Source organism: Leuciscus leuciscus (assembly GCF_965113295.1).
Source record: "Leuciscus leuciscus genome assembly, chromosome: 1".
Classification (NCBI taxonomy): domain Eukaryota; kingdom Metazoa; phylum Chordata; class Actinopteri; order Cypriniformes; family Leuciscidae; genus Leuciscus; species Leuciscus leuciscus.
This window is the reverse complement of record NC_138725.1, coordinates 269,322-279,321: the sequence shown is the minus strand read 5'-3', so window position 1 is coordinate 279,321 and position 10,000 is coordinate 269,322. Positions and strand designations below refer to the sequence as shown.

The 10,000-nt window shown below is 40.3% G+C and overlaps 1 protein-coding gene across 1 annotated transcript in view; it reads left to right on the top strand.

The window, feature by feature from the left end:
• The window catches only part of grin2ba (glutamate receptor, ionotropic, N-methyl D-aspartate 2B-a), a gene marked incomplete at its 3' end in the record, with an annotated part of 71,973 nt that overhangs the window by 2,904 nt on the left and 59,069 nt on the right, over positions 1-10,000 (top strand). Inside the window, exon 2 of the mRNA XM_082140214.1 lies at positions 9,975-10,000. This exon is cut by the window's right edge and continues 100 nt beyond it. The remainder of the gene's footprint in view (positions 1-9,974) is intronic.

Here is a 10,000-nt window from a genome sequence, read left to right as displayed (position 1 = left end):
CTTTCTAAGAGTGTTTCCTTTGTGGAATGTTTGTCATGTGGAACGTCTGTAGTTTGTAATGTCTGGAAGAAAAGGTTCTCTATGGAACCTCAAATGGTTCTGTTGAATGTCTGTTCTTTGGAACGTATGTCTTGTGGAACGTCTGTTGTGTGGAACGTCTGTGGAACGTTTGTCTTGTGGAACTTCTGTCGTTTAGAACGGCTATCATTTTGTTCCGTATGTCATGTGGAACGTTTGTCACGTGAAACCCCTAAAAGTTTCTGTATATAAAGCACCTGGCAGAACCATTTAAGGTTCCATATAGAACCTTTTCTAATAAGAGTGTTTCCTTTGTGGAATGTTTGTCATGTGGAACATCTTTCTTGTGGAATATCTGTCGCGTGTAACGTTTGTCATGTGAAACCCATGAAAAAGTTTCTGTATATAAAGCACCTGGCAGAACCCTTTATGGTTCCATATAGAAACTTTTTTTTCTAAGAGTGTTTCCTTTGTGGAACATTTGTAATATGGAACGTTTGTCATGTGAAACCCCTAAAAGGTTCTGTAAATGAAGCACCTGGCAGAACCCTTTATGGTTCCATATAGAACCTTTTTTTCTGAGAGTGTTTCCTTTGTGGAACATTTGTCATGTGGAACGTTTGTCTTGTGGAACTTCTGTCGTTTAGAACGGCTATCATTTTGTACCGTATGTCATGTGGAACGTTTGTCATGTGAAACCCCTAAAAGGTTCTGTAAATGAAGCACCTGTCAGAACCATTTAAGGTTCCATATAGAACCATTTGAGGTTCCATATAGAACCTTTTCTACTAAGAGCGTTTCTTTTGTGGCACATTTGTCATGCCTAATATCTGTATTGTTGAAACTTCTGTTGACCGTCTGTCGTGTGGAACGTTTGTTGTGTAAGCGATCGCTTTTGAAAGGCAGCAGATCATTTCATACTTTTAAGAGCCTCTAAAAATAATCCGTCACTGGTGAAACACAGTGTGATGAAGCACTAGCAGATAATATGTTGCATGCAGAACTGTTTCCCATGTTTGCGTGTCTCGCACACGCGTGCCTCTCAGAGGAGAGCTCAGGTAGTGCAGCACAGTCCCACTTTAAGAAACTGGGCCGACCCAAATGGGCAGAACTCTTGCCTCTGGTCTCTGTTGTACCCCATAAACTCCGGATCCTGCAACCTACATATGACTGCCTACACAAACACACACACACTCACTCTGAATAACCCACTTCAGCGTCTCACACTCTCTCTCTCTTCTCTTAATAGCTCCTTAGATGAGTGGCGCTGCTCTTAAATTGATTGAAGTAATTAGAGATTACAGCAGCTCGTCAGTCATCCAGCTGTAATTGTCTGACCGCCTCCTCATCATCCTCTTGGTTAACACTCACTGATCCAGTGTCTGACTCGAGATGGTCGTAACACTCACTAAATCAGTGTCCGACTCGAGATCATCGTAACACTCACTGATCCAATGTCCGATCCATGCGTATTACGAGGTCAGTCTATAGTTATGCGCGTTTGAATATATGTGATATGTGCGCAGGCGTGTAGTCCTTCCCTACAAACCAACCCTCAACAAACTACTTGTCTGGCCTTAAAATTAATAATACAGAATTTGTATCGCTTCCATGTAGCCACGCGAACCGGCATTATCCCGACAACGCTTTATCTTTAGAGGGGTAAAGGGAGGGAGGCCTTCACAAGAGAGAGCCTAGTTGACATTTCAGGACTGCGCTGTCGTCGCGTCCAGGCACAGGTCCTTCATCAGATCTGGAGTGTGTGTGTGTGTGTGTGTGTGTGTGTGTGTGTGTGTGTGTGTCCAGGCGCAGGTCCTTCATCAGATCTGGATACGGCCTGGATCCGGCGGACTGCGGTAAACCACGGGATAAACAGAGAGACTAATATTGGCGTAGACACCATTCTTCTTATGATGTAACGAGTACATCAGGATTTATGGGAAGTGTTCCCGGTTCCGGCTGACCTAATCTATGCAGCCTAGCATTGAATTATAGAAGTCTATAATGTGTTATGTGTATGCTAGGTCAAAGAGATGTGTCTTTAGTCTAGATTTGAACTGACAGAGAGTGTCTGTTTCCCAGACAATGGTAGGAAGACTGTTCCAGAGTTTTGGTGCTAAATAGGAGAAGGATCTACTGCCAGCAGTCGATTTTGATATTCTAGGAATTATCAACTGGCCGGAATTTTAAGATCGCAATAGACGTGAAGGACTATAATGCGTTAAGAGCTCGCTCAAGTACTGCGGCGCTAAACCATTTAGTGCTTTGTAAGTAATCAGCAATATTTTAAAATGTATTCAATGTTTAATAGGGAGCCAGTGCAGTTTTGACAGAACCGGGCTAATATGGTCATACTTCCTGGTTCTGGTAAGAACTCGAGCTGCTGCGTTTTGGACCAGCTGTAGTTTGTTTATTAAGCGTGCAGGGCAACCACCCAGTAGAGCATTACAATAATCTAGCCTTGAGGTCATGAACGCATTAACTAATTGTTCCGCATTTGTCAATGAGAGCATATGGCGTAATTTAGATATATTTTTAAGATGGAAAAATGCGGTTTTACAGATACTAGACACGTGACTTTCAAATGAAAGATTGGTATCAAAGAGCACACCCAGGTTCCTAACCGACGACGAAGACTTGACAGAGCAGCCATCAAGTGTTTCGTCATGGCGTGAAGAAATATAGAGCTGAGTATCATCAGCATAACAGTGAAAACTAATGCCATGTTTCCTAATGATATCTCCTAATGGTAGCATGTACAGAGTGAAAAGCAGCAGTCCTAGTACTGAGCCTTGAGGTACGTCATACTGAACTTGTGATCGATAAGACATCTCTTCATTTACATTTACATTTACATTTAGTCATTTAGCAGACGCTTTTATCCAAAGCGACTTACAGATTAGGACAAAATTAAGCGAGTCATCATGAAGAGGCAAAAACAACGCAAGTAGTGCTCAAAAAACAAAGTTCAGGCATTATTCAGAGTTGCATAAACCCGACAAGTGAGGTTTTAAAGGGAAGGGGAAGGATTTTTTTTTATTATTTTTTTTTTATAAGGTTAAGTGCTCACGGAAGAGATGGGTTTTCAGCTGTTTTTTGAATGTTGTCAGGGATTCTGCATTCCGGATGAGGGTGGGGAGAGCATTTACTGCTACATTTACTGCATTTACTGTAGCATTTACTGCTACAAACTGATAACGGTCAGATAAGTATGATTTAAACCATGCTAGTACAATTCCACTAATGCCAACATAGTTTTCTAGTCTATTTAAAAGAATGTTGTGGTCAATGGTGTAAAATGCCGCACTAAGATCGAGTAACACTAATAGAGAGACACAACCACGATCGGATGATAAGAGCAAATCATTTGTGACTCTAATGAGAGCTGTCTCGGTACTATGGTACGGTCTAAATCCGGACTGGAAATCCTCGCAGATATCATTTCTTTCAAGAAAGGAACACAGTTGTGAGGATACCGCCTGTTCTAGTATCTTTGACAGAAAAGGTAGATTCGAGATCGGCCTGTAATTGACTAATTCTGTAGGATCAAGTTGCGTTTTTTTAACAAGCGGTTTAATCATAGCCAGCTTAAAGGTTTTTGGTACGTATCCTAGAGACAAAGACGAATTAATGATATTAAGAAGAGGATCTATGACCTCTGGAAGCATCTCTTTCAGTAGCTTAGTCGGTATAGGGTCTAACATACATGTTGTCGATTTAGATGATTTAACGAGTTTAACGAATTATTCCTCTCTTTATTGTTATGCTGATGACACTCAAATATATATTTCATCACGGCCGGATGAAAACGCTAAATTTTCCAAATTGACAGAGTGTGTTAAAGATATAAAAGATTGGATGACGCGTAATTTTCTTTTATTAAATCCAGACAAGACAGAGGTAATACTTATCGGTTCAAAAAACCGCCCACAAAACCTCGCACAATACAACTTTAACATCATAGGATGTCCTGTTACTTTATCCTCTACAGTAAAAGACCTGGGTGTTATACTCGATTGCAACCTGTCTTTTGAAAATCATATTTCATATGTTACAAAAACAGCTTTTTTCCACCTTAGAAACATTGCTAAGCTACGTAATATGCTATCAGTTTCTGATGCAGAAAAGTTAGTTCATGCATTCATGACCTCGAGACTGGATTACTGTAATGCCTTATTAGCTGGTTGTCCTGCATCCTCAATAAACAAGCTACAGTTAGTCCAAAATGCCGCCGCTAGAGTTCTTACGAGATCAAGAAAATATGATCACATAACACCGATTTTATCATCACTGCATTGGTTACCTATAAAGTTCCGTATTAATTACAAGGTATTGCTACTGACCTATAAAGCCCTAAACGGCTTAGCTCCAGTCTATTTAACGGATCTTCTATCGCCCTATAATCCATCGCGCTCTTTAAGATCACTAAATTCAAGGCTTTTGGTCATACCTAGGATATCCAGAACCACCAAAGGAGGGAGAGCATTTTCACATTTGGCTCCAAAACTCTGGAATAGTCTTCCTGATACTGTTCGTTGCTCAGACTCGCTCTCCCAGTTTAAAACTAGATTAAAGTCGCATTTCTTCAGCCAGGCATTCATATAATCCTATAGTTCAAACTACAATCCGGCCTCTAGCTCATAAATGCCAGAGGAGAACTGGCCCCCGACTGAGCCTGGGTTCTCCCAAGGTTTTTTTTTCTCCATTAGGTCACCTGATGGAGTTTTAGGACACCATTAGGTCACTTGATGGAGTTTTTCGGTTCCTTGCCACTGTTGCCTTTGGCTTGCTCAGTTGGGGATATTTTGGGGATATTTAATTTAATTTTATCAATCAATAAATTCCTCTGAAACAAACTTTGTTGTATTATTTTAATTGAATACTGTGAAGCTGCTTTGATACAATCTGTATTGTGAAAAGCGCTATACAAATAAACTTGACTTGACTTGACTTGACTCTCCTATAGCAACGAATGAATCCAATTTTCTTCAAGGAGACTACAATGCACTGCCTGATGCGATACTGTAGTAGACGGTTGCATAGTTATAATTTTCTCCCTGATATTATCAATCTTATAAGTGAAGAAGTTCATAAAGTCATTACTGCTGTGTTGCTTGGAAACTTCTGGGCTTGAGGATTTATTTTTCGTTAGTTTAGCCACCGTTTCAAATAAATACCTAGGATTATGGTTATTTTCTTCTAATAGGGTTGAAAAATAAGCAGATCTAGCAGCTTTTAAGGCTTCTCTGTATGCAATCGAACTCTCCTTCCATGAAATGTGAAATACCTCTAGTTTTGTTTTCTTCCAGTTGCGTTCCATCTCTCTGGCTGCTCTCTTAAGTGCCGAGTGTGCTCGTTGTACCACGGCGTTGGACTATTTTCTTTAATCTTCTTTAAGCGCAACGGAGCAACTGTGTCTGAAGTAGGGATGGGACGATACACTTAAACTCACGATACGATGCACCTCGATATGCCAGGGTCACGATACGATACGTCACGATACGATATCAAAAAAGAACAAAAAAGAAAAAAAAAGGTAGTGCAGACTAACTTTTTTTTTTTATACATGCCATGGGATTAATCAATGCATGCTGATGAATGATGTATAATAATAATAATTAATCTGCATACCCTAGTTTTGCACAGATGTAACAAGACTGACAGTGACACAATAAGACCTCATGTTAGCATCTTTTTATTTATGTATGTTCTTTAATGTTTGATTATAATTTTACTGTCTTCACATAGGGATGGGATTTGATAAGATTTTATCAATAATAATGCCACTGACGATTCTGATTATCGATCCAATTCTTTAACGATTCTCTTATCGATTCTTGATAGCACTGTGTGGAAAAATGTTTAAAATGCTTTTAAAAAAAAGTGGTTTTATTTATTTTAAAGTTTAAGCTTGAGTTAGCAAACTGTACTTTTTATATAATGTATGTAATAAATAGAACCTTATTGTAAAGTGTTAATGATTAGTTATACACCGATTCAGACGTCTCCTGAGTTCACTGTTGGAAAAATCAGTTGTTTTAACGATTCATTAAAATGAATCGGTTCAAATGAGTCATTATTAGTTCGCGAATTGGACGTGTCGTGCGCGTTGTGTGATTATCCCAGCAGTTAGGACATGGACATCCAAGATTTGTGTCAAGTTGTCAACATAGAAAACATTTCATCACAGTATAGTTTTATTTCGTTTAATTAAAGTGTTGTTTTATGTCAGCTGAATGTCCGGAACGCTTTTCAGAGAAGATAAGGAAACTTATTTAGCACAATTCACACCCAGCAGTATAATTCAGGGAAAAAAAATATCCGAATGCTCCACACGAAACTTTGGTCTTCCGACCTTTTACCACCGTGTCGATTTATTTTGATTAATATGTGCGAGGGAGAGAGAGCAACACAGCGAGCTCTCTGGTCGTTCTTTTAGTTAAAACATGCGCCCTGTCACAAACGCAGCCGTTCATCTACATTACTCACCGATCAAATAAGACTTTGGCGGGACAAAAATTCACTTTGCGGGCGCTAAAACAAGTTCAATGCAGGAAAATTCATGCGTGAGTTTCCATTAGACTCGCACGGTATGTTAGCCTGGTAATACCAAACTCTGCTACTTCGCTTTGCTTCGTAGACAGAGTCTGGAATGGCATAATAGAGAAGTGTTTTCTCTCTCGCGGGGGGGCGCTTGTCTGAAGTTTAAAATCATTGGTTACCCGTAAGCCAATCACATAATGTTTGGTTATGGCGTGTGTTATACGCATGCTCAGCCGCATCTAACTTCCACTGTAAACACACATATGATGCGAAAACAAAAACCATCGAGCGAAACACCGTAGTGAACATGGCTGTGAACGACTTCTGCAGATTATGTGAAGTAAATCTATGCATCCACGGTACAATCAGCGTCTACGTCACGGCTCTCAGCCCGCCCTCTGTTCGTTGATTGGCCCGGCTGTTTTCAGGCCGGAGGAAAACGGAAAGCTATGACGCTGTCTCAGACTGAGTACAGAAGCGAAATGAAATTGAGCGGAAGTACGAAGTCTGACGTAGTCAGGCTAACGGTATGTGTGTGTGCTTCAAGATTATGACGCAAGTGCTAAGATTCCGATTGGCCAAGAGAAAAAGTGCTAAGATTCCGATTGGCCCAGAGAAATGTAAATTATAAGAATTATCCAATAATGTTTCGCAATTCTAGCCTGCATGGCAGTTTACTGTGAGAAACAAACCGCTGTCTTGACGTGACGACGTACCGCACCGTTCCCCGGATATAATTTTTTTTTTCATTTAGTTTTACCCTGCTTGATCAGCAGATGGTGCTGCCAGCCTGCCACCAACTGTATGTCTGCCCCATATACATACACACACATATAATACACTAAATTATTTATATACTACGCAAATCATGCAGCAGTGCCATCTATCTTTATTTCGCGATCCATTTTTTTCGACCTCGATGCGTTTCGTCACGTTTTGTATCGCGATATTTTGTCAAACGATATTTCGTCCCATCCCTAGTCTGAAGTGCTGGAAAAGAGAGAGTTAAAAGTTTCTGTCGCAATATCGAGTTCTTCTAAGCTATCTGGGATGCTGAGATGATGAAACTGATCAGGAAGATTATTGATAAAGCAATCTTTAGTGGCAGAAGTGATAGGTCTAACATATTTATAACACGGAGTCGGCTTTGCAGCCTTGGCTAAATGAAGTTTACACGAGACTAGATAATGATCTGAGATGTCATCGCTCTGCTGCAGAATTTCAACGGCATCAACATCTATTCCGTGTGATAATATTAGATCTAGAGTATGATTACGACAATGAGTAGGTCCTGACACGTGTTGTCTAACTCCAATAGAGTTCAGAATGTCTTTAAATGCCAATCCCAATGCATCTTTTTCATTATCTACATGTATATTAAAATCACCAACAATTATGACTTTATCTGCAGTCAATACTAACTCTGATAGAAAGCATTTAGCAGGTGCTTTTACCTGAAGCCACTTCTAAAAGAGAAACAAAAGCAATTCATTTTTATTTCTGCAAAACCAGTTACAGCTCTACTTTTGGCAGATTCCAGGCTTAGTTTGAGTACAGAAGAAATGCACTGCATCTGATCTGAAACTGTGTTTGGATCTCCGTGACCTGAATTTGTCCAAATGCACAGATATACCCAATTTAGGCAAGAAACTCTTGTTCAGAAACTTCTCGTTATCAGTCCTGTGGAAGAGTGAGACTGACGACACTGAAAGACTATCTCCTGTTAGACGACGAGTGTGTAGTTGTCGGTGTGGGAGTCGCAGCGTCTCCTGCTGGCTGGTCTGAGCTCACATTCACACCTGTTTATACCTGCCAGACACTCCAGACACCTGAGACGCCGCCAACACACACACACACACACACAGGCGTGTCCATCCCTACAACACCCTGTCCTCGACTGAACACGTGCACAAACACACACACGCTCTAGTTCTCAGCTTAAATATTACAGCGTGTTTCCACAGATTTGTGTTTGCATTGTGCTTTAATGCTGGTCACATGCAGTTCACTTCTTGTGTTATTGTTCATTAATTTCATTCTTTTAATAATTATTAAATTACATAATTTTTGCTAATTTAGACTAGTAAAATATGAAACGTGCATCATGAAAGTTATCTGTGCTCGTCAGGAAGCTCATTTGCTTGTGGGTTGATTTGATTAGATTTGTGTCTTGACTTGTGTGATCAGGATGATTGTTTTGTCCGTCTGTTTGTAGATGGATCACTGGGAAGTCTGAAGTAGATCCTGTTTATATGTTTCCCTCTTGAAATACACTATATTGCCTAAAGTTTTGGGAAGATTGCCTTTACATGCACATGAACTGTAATGACATCCCATTCTTAATCCGTAGGGTTTAATGTGGAGTTTTCCACCCTTTGCAGCTATAACAGCTTCAACTCTTCTGGGAAGGCTTTCCTCAAGGTTTATGGGAAATTTTCAGGCACTGAAATTGTCAGGCACTGATTTTGGACGAGAAGGTCTGGCTTACAGTCTCCGCTCTAATTCATCGGGTTGAGCTCAGGACTCAGTGCAGGAGTCCAGTTCCATCACCAGACTGTTCACACAAAGTTGGGAGCATGAAATTGTCCAAAATATCTTGGTTTGCTGAAGCATTAAGAGTTCCTTTCACTGGAACTAAGAGGAAGAGCCTTGAAGAACAACCCCACACCATCACTCCCCCTCCACCAAACAACCCCACACCATCACCATCATCCCCCCTCCACCAAACTTTACACTCTGCACAATGCGGTCAGGCAAGTACCGTTCTCCTGGGAACCGCCAAACCCAGGCTCGTCCATCGGATTGGCAGACGGAGAAGCGTGATTCGTCACTCCAGAGAACACGTCTCCACTGATCTAGAGTCTAGTTGAGTTCACTGAGCTCCTGAGAGCGACCCATTCTTTCACAGAGGTGTGTGGAAGCGTCTGCATGTCTAGAGCTTGATTTATACACCTGTGGCCATGAAAGTGACTGGAACACCTGAACTCAATGATCTGGAGGCGTGTCCCGATACTTCTGGCAATATAGTGTAACCCATTTGCTGGTTTTATTGAAGGTTGCAGTGATGTTTATATTGGTCTGTTTTTAATAATTCATCATGAATCTACACTCAATCACATTTCTGACGCACATGGAAAAAATCATGTGCAACAAAGTCACAAATAATCTGTATTTATAATATAAAAATAGTATTAAATATTTAATTGAAAACAATACAATTACAACACGTTTTGTTCTCTTAAAAAAAAAAAAAAAATTGCCTGGTAAACTTTCATTAAAAAAACTAACTTTTTAAAAGGGAAAACAGTTTAACAGAGCATTTATGAAAATTATTTTCGTTCTCTGTGAATTTAAGTGTGTGTGTGTGTGTTTTGAGTTCAGTCTGAAGATGAAGGTCTTTTCTCTCCCTGCAGACGCTCTAAAATCCAGGACGCTGAAG